General features: G+C 38.5%; 1 non-coding gene across 1 annotated transcript; it reads right to left on the bottom strand.

The window, feature by feature from the left end:
• Positions 1-11,726: 11,726 nt before the first annotated feature.
• LOC114216904 (U4 spliceosomal RNA) lies at positions 11,727-11,861 on the bottom strand. Its single transcript, XR_003610872.2, has one exon. It is a non-coding gene; the product is annotated as a U4 spliceosomal RNA (small nuclear RNA).
• Positions 11,862-12,106: the final 245 nt, after the last annotated feature.

The following is a 12,106-nucleotide window of genomic DNA, read 5'->3' on the forward strand; positions in this document are numbered from 1 at the left end:
TTAAGTACCAGAAAGGACTTATAGGAGGAATATAACCTTCTGAAGTTTTTGAAGGAACAGCTATTGAATTTCGTCAACAGAATTGAGTGGAAGATGACAGATCCAGCAATTGATTAAATTCAGAGCAGTAGCTAGCTATGTTCAAGGAAAAGAATACAAGAGAGCTTTGTTTTTACTTAGGCAGCAGACAGAGATCACAGGGAACCAGCAGTAATATGATAAGGTTATATCCTGCCACGTTGCTGAAAAAGTTTATTAGGTCCAATAGGGTTTTTTTTTTTTGGTGGATCCCTTTGGATTTTATATAAAAAAATCATGTCATATGAAAGTAAAGATTTTTACTCATTCTTTTCCAATCGGCATTTTTTTTCTTTGTTTTTTTTTAGATTTTATCTATTTGACAGAGAGAGACACAGCGAGAGAGGGAACACAAGCAGGGGGAGTGGGAGAGGGAGAAGCAGACTCCCCACCGAGCAGGGAGCCCGATGCGGGGCTCGATCCCAGGACCCTGGGATCATGACCCGAGCCAAAGGCAGGCACCCAACGACTGAGCCACCCAGGCGCCCCTTCTTTTTCTTTTTTTAAAGATTTTTTTTATTTATTTATCTGAGAAAGAGAGAAAGTGAGTGAGAGAGAGAGAGCACGAGTTGGGGGAGAGGCAGACTCCTCACTGAGCAGGGAGCCTGACAGGTGGCTCGATCCCAGGACCCCAGGATCACAACCTGAGCCGAAGGCAGACGCCCAACCGACTGAGCCACCCAGGCGCCCCAATTTTATTTCTTTTTCTTGCCTAATTTCCCTGGCTATAACTTCCAGTACAATGTTGAATATAAGTGGTGAGAATAGACGTCCTTGTCTTGTTCCTGATCTTAGGGAGAGAGCAGTCTTTCACCATTAAGTGTGATGGTAACTGTGGATTTTTCATAATCTGATCATGCAGAGAAAGTCCCCTTCTCATCCTAGTTTTTGAATGTTTTTATCCTGAAAGGGTGTTGGATTTTATCAGATGCTTTTTCTGTGCCTATTGAGATGATCACACGGTTTTAAATTTTTTATTCTATTAATACTGTGTATTTGTTACATTAATTGATTTCCACATGTTAAACCAAACTTGCATTTCTGGAATAGAATCTCACCTGGTCAGGGGCGCCTGGGTGGCTCCGTCGTTAAGCGTCCGCCTTCGGCTCAGGTCATGATCCCAGGGTCCTGGGATCGAGCCCCGCGTCGGGCTCCATGCTCCGCGGGAAGCCTGCTTCTCCCTCTCCCACTCCCCCTGCTTGTGTTCCCTCTCTCGCTCTGTCTCTCTCTGTCAAATAAATAAATAAAATCTTAAAAAAAATCTCACCCGGTCATGGTGTATAATACTTTTTTTATGTTGCTGGATTTGTTTAGTATTTTGTTAAGAGTTTTTTGAGAATATTCATAAAAGTTATTGGTCTGTAGTTTTATTTTCTTGTGATATCTTTGTCTAGTTTTGATATTAGGGTAATACTAACCTTACACAATGAGTTGGGAAGCATTCCCCCTCTTCTATTTTTTTGGATGAGCTTGTGAAGTGTGGTCACTTACTTCATGGCATCTTATTTCTTCAAAGCTAGCCACAGAGAGTCTGACCTCAGGGAGAGCCCAGTCCTTCTTTTAAAGTTTTTAACTTGATTAAGCAGGCACACCTGGGGTAACATCCCCTTTGATTAACTCAAAATCAATTGATCTCAGACCTTAACTACAGGTGCTAAATCCCCTCACCTTTGCCATATTCTATTGACTAGAAGCAAGTCACAGGTTCTGTCCACACTCACAAAGAGGTAATTATAAAGGGCATGCATACCAGGTGTCAGGAATCGTGAGATCACCATAAGGTCTACACCCTGAAAGGTATATACATAGTAAATGGCTAATAATTCTTTAAGTGTATTTAATCTATAGAGTCTCCTCTATAATGGCTTTTCTTACATTTTATTTGTTGTTGTTGCAAAACCCAGGCTATTTTTTCTGCACTATTTCCCATGGTCTGGATTTTGCTGATTACATCTCCATGATGTTGTCAAACATGTTCTTTTATATTTTTAATTTCCTATAAATTGATAATTATACTTAGGGTTTGATCACATGCAAATTCTATTTTTCTTTTTTTGGCAAGACCACAACACAGAAGACCATTACAGAAGGCACATACTGACCAGTCATTTCTCTTGTTGTAATAGTATCACCTGTTGGTAATCACTCCCTAGATCCATTAATTCATTAGAGGTTGACAATGTTGAATTCCAATTCTACCTTTTTTTCTTTATCTGACTACACTGAAGTTCACATAAGAAGGTCCCCAGGGATCCACCTTACTCCCTCCAGAAGAACAGAGTTGAGGTGACTGTGTTCTGATGGGGAGACAGGTATGAAAAAAAGGTAGGCAGATAGCTCTGAAGTTTACAGGTAATACCATAATTGCCTTGGTGATGAAGGGTTTGACCAATAAGTGAGCCAAAACACTGCAGAGGCATAAATGGGTCAGGCATCCACAGATTCAACATTTCTTCATTTCAAAATCTCCAGAAGACAGAGTATATAGAACCACTTCCCAAGCTCCTCCCACTCGGCCACTTTGAGAGGTGGTATTTATGGCCCTTCGAGAACTTCCTGTTGTGACACCCATGGTAGGGAATTTTCAGGAGTCTGTCCAGACTTACACAAGTCCAAGTCACATTAAAGGGACTTGGGGTGCAGCAGGTAACAATCACGAACGGTCATGGACAGAACCAGGAGCATAGCAGAGGTCTGCAAGAATGTGCAGTCCATACTGGGGGCTCTGGAGAAACAAAGAGAGGAAGTTGAGGCATGATTTCCTCCAGCCCGGCTTGCCATCTACCTCTAGGAGGTGACAAGGCTGCATTTCAGGGAGCATTTACCTCTCTTAATTCTCAGAGGCATGTGAGGATGGGGAGGGGATCTAAACTGCTCCAGTAGAGGAATGAACACTGACTCTGGTGTGCTGGACACAATGGCCCCCTCTCTGTTAGAGTTCTGTTTCTCCACAAACAGCAGGAAATCCAACAACAGGGAGTCGTGGCCTGGGTGGGGCTGCTCATGTGAACAATTCTTGCTGTTTAATCCTCTGTAGAACTTACACCTGTAACCTACCTGAGTGGGAAACTGACAGTAGGGAGTGTGTTCAGAATTCAAACAGCTGCTTCTCTCCTCCAGGGTTATGTTTTTTTTTTTTTTTTAAGATTTTATTTATTTATTTGTCAGAGAGAGTGAGGGAGAGAGAGCAGGAACGGGGAGAAGGAGAAGCAAGCTCCCTGCTTAGCAGGGAGCCCGATGCGGGCTCAATCCCAGGACCCTGGGATCATGACCTGAGCCGAACGCAGACGCTTCACGGATTGAGCCACCCAGGCGTCCCTCCAGGGTTATGTTTTTATTTTATTTTTTATGAATAGGTAATTCATGAATTGGTAATAAATTTACATGGTTCAGAAATCAAAGGAATATAAAAATATACAAATTAAGAAGTTTCACTCCCACCCGTGTGTGTGTGTGCACATACACACACACTTACACACACATGTCTACGTTTTAGTAAAAATTTATTTAATTCGCTTGTTGGTTTACTTTGTTTTCTTTATGCAAATATAAGCAATACCAATACATATTTTTATTTAACCCCCTTTCTCACACACAATTTAGCCTACCATATATACTGTTCCATACCTAGTTTGGTTTTCTTAATATATTCTAAAGATCTGTCTATAAATATATACATGGTTTCATTATTTCAACGTATTCCAATGTGCATATTACCATATTTTTTCTCTTGATGGACAATTGAGTTATTATTAGCCTTCTAGTAGTACAAACAATACTACAATATAACTTTTTCCATATTTTATTATTTAATAGACTTAAAATTTTTTATTTTCAGTCCTCATGCACTTTTAATTTTTTAAATTCTTTCTGTTTCTACTGAAGCTGATTGATTACAGTGTAGCTAATATACAGTATTAGTTTCAGGTGTACAACAATTCCATATACTATTCAGTACTCATCAAGATAAGTGTACTTTTAATCCCCATCACCTATTTCACCCATCCCCCCACCTCCCTGTTTGTCCTCTATAGTTAAGAGTCTGTTTTTTGGTTTGTCTCTTTTTTCTCTTTGTTTGTTTTGTATCTTAAACTTCATGTATGTGTGAAATCATATGGTATTTGTCTCTGTCCGACTGGCTTATGTCCGTATTATATTCTCTAGCTCCATCCATGTTGTGGAAAATGGCAAGATTTCATTCTTTTTTATGGCTGAGTAATATCCCATTACATATATGTATATATGTATATACACACACACACACCACATCTTCTTTATCCATTCATAGTCAATGGACACCCGGGCTATTTCCATAATTTGGTTACTGTAAATAATACTGCAGTAAACATGGGGTGCATGTATCCTTTCAAATTAATGTTTTCATTTTCTTCTGGTAAATACCCAGTATGGAGCCCAATGCAGTGCTTGAACTCACGACCCTGAAATCAAGACCTGAGCTGAGATTAAGAATCAGACGCTTAACTAACTGAACCACCTAGGCACTGCCTCCCCTTTTTTTATACCTCATCTTCTTTATTCATCCATCAGTTGACGGACATTTGAGCTCTTTCTATAATTTGGCTATTGTTGATAATGCTGCTATGAACATCGAGGTGCATTTTTCCCTTCAAATTAGTATTTTTGTGTCCTTTGGGTAAATACCTAGTAGTGCAATTGCCGGGTCATAGGATAGGTCTATTTTTAACTTTTTGAGGAACCTCCATACTGTTTTCCAGAGTGGCTGCACCAGTTTGCATTCCCAACAGTGTAAGAGGGTTCCCCTTTCTCCGCATCCTCACCAACATCTGTCATTTCCGACTTGTTAATTTTAGCCATTCTGACTGGTGTGAGGTGATATCTCATTGTAGTTTTTATTTGTATTTCCCTGATGATGAGTGATGTTGAGCATCTTTTCCTGTGTCTGTTGGCCATCTGGATGTCTTCTTTGGAAAAATGTCTGAATGTCTTCGGCCCATTTTTTATTTTTATTTTTTGCCCATTTTTAAATTGGATTCTTTTTTGGTGTTGAATTTTATAAGTTCTTTATATATTTTGGATACTAACCCTTTACCAGATACGTCATTTGCAAATATCTTCTCCCATTCCAAAGGCTGCCTTTTAGTTTTGTTGATTGCTCCCTTCGCTGTGCAAAAGCTTTTTATTTTGATGAAGTCCCAATAGTTTATTTTTGCTTTTGTTTCCTTTTTCTCAGGAGACATATCTAGAAAGAAGTTGCTACAGCCAATGTCAAAGAAGTTACTGCCTGTGTTCTCTTCTAGGGTTTTTATGATGTCAGATCTCACATTTAGGCCTTTAATCCATTTTGAATTTATTTTTGTGTATGCTGTAAGAAAGTGATCCAGAGGGGCGCCTGGGTGGCTCAGAAGGTTAAGCGTCTGCCTTCGGCTCAGGTCATGGTCCCAGGGTTCTGGGATCAAGCCCCACATCGGGCTCCTGGCTCAGCGGGGAGCCTGCTTCTCCCTCTCCCTCTGCCTCTCTCGCTGCTCATGCTCTCTCTGTATCTCTGTGTCTTAAATGAATAAATAAAAAATAATTTTAAAAAAGTGATCCAGATTCGTTCTTTTACATTTGCTGCCCAGTTTTCCCAGCACCATTTGTTGAAGAGACTGTCTTTTCCCCACTGGATATTCTTTCTTGCTTTGTTGAAGATTAATTGACCATGTAATTGTGGGTTATTTCTGGATTTTCTATTCTATTCTATTCTATTCTATTCTATTCTATTCTATTCTATTCTATTCTATTCTTGTAGAGTACCATACTGTTTAGATTACTACAGTTTTGTAATATAATTTGAAGTCCAGAACTGTGATGCCACTATCTTTTTCAAGCAATTGCTTTTCAAGCAATTTTTCAAGATTGCTTTGGCTATTTGGGGTCTTTTGTGGTTTCATACAAATTTTGGGATTTTTTGTTCTAGTTCTCTGAAAAATGCTATTGTTATTTTCATAGGGGTTGCATGAAATGTGTAGATTGCTTTGGGTATTATAGACATTTTAACAATGTTCTTTTTTCCCATCCATGAGCACAGAAATTCTTTCCATTTCTTTGTGTTGTTTTTGATTTCTTTCATCAATGTTTTATAGTTTCAGAGTACAGGTCTTTCACCTCTTTGGTTAGGTTTATTTCTAGGTATCTTATTATTTTTGGTGCAATTGTAAATGGGATTGTTTTCTTAATTTCTCTTTCTGCTGCTTCATTACTGGTGTATAGAAATGCAACAGATTTCTGCACATTGATTTTGTATCCTGCGACTTTGCTGAATTCCTTTTCAGTTCTAGCAGTTTTTTTTTTGGTGGAGTCTCTTGGGTTTTCTATATATAGTATCATGTCATCTGCAAATCGTGACAGTTTTAATTCTTCCTTACTGATCTGGATTCCTTTCATTTCTGTTTTCTGATTGCTAAGGCTAGGACTTCCAGGACTGTGTTAAATAAAAGTGGTGAGAATGGACATCCTGGTCTTAGAAAAGCTCTCAGTTTTTCTCCATTAAAGACGATGTTAGCTGTGAGTTTTTCATATATGGCCTTTATTGAGGTTACACATTTTTGACAAAAATACTACCCTTTGCTACGGAAGTGTAGCAAAAATACTATAGAAGCACCCTTCTCAGTGCTGCATATTCAGAGTCACGTAACATCTATGTCATTTTACTGGTAATGTTAACTTTGATCAGTTGGTTAACCCAGGGGTGTCTGCCAGGTTTCTAACCATAAAGTTACTGTTTTTCCCTTTGTAGTTAATAAATATCTTGGGAGATATGTTGAGACTATGCAAATACACTGTTTCTCATCAATCTTTCACCTACTAATTTTAGCACCCATGGATGGATCTTGTCTGCAGCAATTATTTGAGTGGTGTTCTTTTTTAAAAGATTTTATTTATTTATTTGAGATAGAGAGAGAGAGTGAGAGAGCAGGAGCAGGGGAGCAGAGGGAGAGGGGGAAGCAGGCTCCCCACTGAGCAGGGAGTCCGATGCAGGACTCGATCCCAGGACCCCGGGATCATGACCAGAGCCAGAGGCAGACGCTTAACCCACTGAGCCACCCAGGCACCCCTTCAGTGGTGTTCCAATAGTGCTTTTCTAACGTCCTCATTCCTTTCATATTTATTAATTAGAATTATTCTGTAAGTAAAAGTTGTCCCTCTCCCCTCATTTATGTATTCGATTAGTTATTTGTATCAATTTGGGCTCATTTATTTTATTCTATGGGTTATGTCTAATAGTATCATTATTTTCTGTTTCAAATTGTTGGCCATTGCAAGCTCTTTCAGGTTGGCTATGGTGCCCATTTAATATGATCACATCTTTTCTTTTTTTTTTTTTTTGAGTACTTCCTTAATTTCTGGGACTACAAGACACTCCAGCTCATTTTCTATCTTCCCTGCGCCTGTTCAACTACTTTTTCGAGGAACTCTAGTTCCTTTTATTAGAAAATATTTAGAAACGTGGATCTGGTTGCTATGTATGCTCATCGGTATTCATTGGGCTATTATTGCTTCTAGGCCCTCTTCGGTAACTTGGAGACTTGGAAATATATGAATGTATTATTAACTCATGCCACATACATTTTGCCTGCCTGCCTTCCTTCCTTCCTCTCTCTCTCTCTCCCCCTTCCTTTCTTTCCTTTCTTTCTCCCTCTGTCTTCCATCTACCTACTTACCTACCTACGTACTTACCTACCTCCCAGCCTCTGATTCCAACCCAACACCACAGAGCTCATTCCACCCTTACCCTTTTCCTTAATTATAACTTCTTTCACTCACAGTGAGAAATCTGGCTCTCATTAACCACAGAATATTTACTTATTTGTTCAACTATAGTATTCACATAAAGAGGTTTCAAAATTGCCAACCCATCCCTGGGAAACAAATTTATTAATTATAGTATGGTATTTATGTTCAGTTCCTTTCACTAATATACAGTGAAAATGCTGTTTTCCAAGTTATGTAGGTTATGTCTTTTCTTCCTCACCCCCTTCACTGTAGTGTTGTTAATTTGTAAAGTAATTAGGTTCATATTTAAAAGTTAGTGTTCCATTTTGGGTCCCCTCCCTGCATCCGTTTAAAAAATTATGTATTATAAAATCCACATTTTGTGGTATATATTGCTATGGGTTTTGACAAATGCAGAGTCCTGTATCCACTACCACAGTCATGATACACCAGTTGAAGAACATATGAGTTGTTTCTAGCTTTTGGCAATTATGAATGAAGCTGCTTAAACATTTACATATAGGTTTTAGTGAGAACATAAGTTTATTTATCTTGGGTGAATACCTAAGAGTGAGATTGCTGTTTAATTTTATATGAAAGTATATGTTTAATTTTATATGAAACTATATAATGTATGAAAGGTCTAGTTGGTCCATATTCTTTGAAGCAGTTGTTATTATCACCCTGTTTTGTTTTAGTCATTTTAATAGGTGTGTAGGGGTATTTCATTGTGGTTTTAGTTTGCATTTTCCTAATGACAAATAATGTTGAACATATTTTCGTGTGCTTATTTGCCCTTTTATTTGGTCAAGTGTCTGTTCAAGTCTTTTGCTCATTTTTTTTTTTAAGATTTTATTTGAGAGAGAGAGAGAATGAGAGAGAGAGAGCACATGAGGGGGGAGGGTCAGAGGGAGAAGCAGACTCCCTGCTGAGCAGGGAGCCCGATGTGGGACTCGATCCCAGGACTCCAGGATCATGACCTGAGCTGAAGGCAGTCGCTTAACCAACTGAGCCACCCAGGCGCCCTCTTTTGCTCATTTTTATGTGTTGTTATAAAGTCTTATTATAAACTTTTGAGAGTTTTTTTTAACATATTCTGGATACAAGTTAGATATGTGTTTTGAAATTATTTTCTCCTAGTCTTTGGCTTGTTATTCTTCTTGGAAGAATAGTTTGTTTGATGAAGCCTAATTTATCTTTTTTTTTTTTTTACTGGACTGTGGGTTTCATGTCATATCTTAAGAAATCTTTGCTAACCCAAGATCACAAGCTTTTCTTCCATGTTTACTTCCAGAAGTTTTATATCTTTATGTTTCACATTTAGGTCTATGATCCACTTTTTTGTGGTAAAATATACATAACATAAAATTCATCCTGTTATCCATTTTTAAATGTACAATATGGTGGCATTTAGTATATTCACAATGTTGAACAACCATCACCACTATCTGGTTCCAGAATATTTTCATCACCACACAAGGAAACCCCCTATCTATTAAGCAGTCACCCCTTACCCCACTCTTCCCCCAGCCCCTGGCAACAACTACTACTTCCTGTCTCTATAGATTTGCCTATTCTGGTTATTTCCTTTAAATGGAATCATACAATATGTGGCCTTTTTATCTGGCTTCTTTCATGTAGCATAATGTTTTCAAAGTTTATCCTGTGGCATGCATCCATGCTTCATTCCTTTTTATGGCTGAATAATATTGCATTGTGTGAATATACCACATTTTGTTTATCCACCCATCACCTGATAGACACTTGGATTACTTCCACCTTTCAGCTATTGTGAATAGTGCCTCTATGAGTACCTGTGTACAAGTTTTTATTCGAACACATGTTTTCAACTATTTTGGGTATACATCTATAAGTACAATTGTTGGATCATATGGTAATTCTATGTGTAACTTATTGAGGAACTGCCAAACTATTTTCCACAGAGGTGGTTCAATTTTACATTCCCATAAGCAAGGCATTTAAGTTCCCAATTTCTCCAATATCCTTGCCAACGTTTCAGAATACATAATTTCTTTCAGAAATAAAAGCAGGGAACACTTCCCAGCTCATTTTATTAGGCCAGCATTACCAAATACTAAAATCAGAAAAGGATATGATAGAAAAAGAAATCTGAAGACCAGTATCTCTCACAAACATGACACAAAAGTCACTAAACTATTAGTTATATAGGGGCACCTGGGTGGTGCAGTCAGTTAAGCGTCCGACTCTCAGTTTTGGCTCAGGTCGTGATCTCAGGGTTGTGGGATCGAGCCCTACACTGGGCTCTGTGCTCAGCACGGAGTCTGCTTAAGACTCACTCTCCCAATGCCCCTCCCCCCTGCTCTCTCTCTTAAATAAATCTTCTTTTTTCCAAAGATTTTATTTATTTGACAGAGTCACAGTGAGAGAGGGAACACAAACAGGGGGAGCGGGAGAGGGAGAAGCAGGCTTCTCGTGGAGCAGGGAGCCCGATGCAGGGCTCGATCCCAGGACCCTGGGATCATGACCTAAACCGAAGGCAGACGCTTAACGACTGAGCCACCCAGGCACCCCTTAAATAAATAAATCTTTAAAAAATATTAGCTATATATATGTAAATATATTTTATATATTTAAATTTATTAAAAGATATAGAAAACATACAGGAGACTTATAAAAGAGATTACACACATATGTATATATCTCACACATCATAACAATGAGGGTTCATGCCAGGAGTGCAAGGCTGTTTCAACATATGAAAATCAATCATTTTAATTTACCATATTAACAGACTAAGTAAATCAAGCCATATAATCATCTCAGTAGATGCAGAGAAAGCATTTTATGAAATTAAATATCCATTTATTATAGAAGTTCAAAGCAAACTAGGAATATACTGGAAATTCCTTAACCTAACAAATGGCATCTACATAAAACCTACAAGTTACATCATACTGAATGGTGAGAAATTGCACGCTTTCTTCCTAAGATCAGAAAAAAAGGCAAGAATGTCCTCTCTGACTACTCCTATTCAACAGTCTGCTGGAAGTCCTAGATAGTGCTGTTGGGTAAGAAAAAGAAAGAAGAGGCATTCTGATTAGAAAGAAAGAAATAAAACTCTATTTCCAGACAACATTGTTGTCTCTGTAGGAATAATTTAAAAATCTACAACTGGAATTAGTGAGTTTAGTAAAGTTTCAGGATACACTGTCAATATATGAAAGTCAATTATATCCTATATACCAGTTATGAACAATAGGAATTTGGAATTTAAAAATATAACATATACAATATCACCACAAAAATGAACTACTTAGGTAGATAGCTAACAAAATATGTATGGGATCTGTATACTGAAAAGTAAAAAACATCAACGAAAGAAACCAATCAGCATCTCAATAAATGGGGGGGGTGCCTGGGTGGCTCAGTTGGTTAAGCCTCTGACTCTTGATTTTGGCTCAGGTCACGGTCTCAGGGTTGTGAGATCGAGCCCTGTGTCAGACTCTGCACTGGGCGTGGAGCCTGCTTAAGATTCTTTCTCTCCCTCTGCCACTGTCCCCGCCCCCCTCTTTCCCTTTTTAAAGAATAAATAAATAAATGGGAAGATAGACCACACTCAAGGATTGTAAGACTCAAAAAATTAAGATGCCAATTCTCCCCAATTTGATCTATAGATACAATGTAATTCCAGTCTAATTCCCAGCAAACCCCCCTTTTTTTAGATACCAACAAAATAATTCTAAAATTAATATGGTAGGGGCACCTGGGTGGCTCAGTCATTAAGCGTCTGCCTCCGGCTCAGGTCATGATCCCAGGGTCCTGGGATCGAGCCCCGCATCGGGCTCGGAAGCCTGCTTCTCCCTCTCCCACTCCCCCTGCCTGTGTTCCCTCTCTCACTGTGTCTCTCTCTGTCAAATAAATAAATAAAAATATTTTTAAAAAATAAAATTAATATGGTAAAATAAAGGAGCAAGAATAGCCAAAACAATTCTGAAAAATAAAACAATTAGCAATAATCGCGCCTCGGATAAACCTCATTGGCTACGATACTGCCACTGCGCAAAGCTGAAAAATAAAACAAAGTTGGAGTATTTGCTTGACTTAATTTCAAGACTCACTGTGGAGCCTGTTAACAAGACAGTGTGGTATCGACAAAGTGCAAGAAACACAGACCTGATAGAACAGAATAGAGAATGGAGAACAATATAGAAAACCCTAAAATTGGCCCACACAAATGGAGTTTCTCTGACAAGAAAGAAACTTTCTTGTCAGAGAAAGAAGTACAAATAAGCAAGGACAGGGAGAAGGCTAA

This window comes from Eumetopias jubatus, unplaced genomic scaffold (genome assembly GCF_037043125.1).
Source record: "Eumetopias jubatus isolate StellerSeaLion01/CBP00866 unplaced genomic scaffold, mEumJub1_p1.0 scaffold_11, whole genome shotgun sequence".
Taxonomy (NCBI): domain Eukaryota; kingdom Metazoa; phylum Chordata; class Mammalia; order Carnivora; family Otariidae; genus Eumetopias; species Eumetopias jubatus.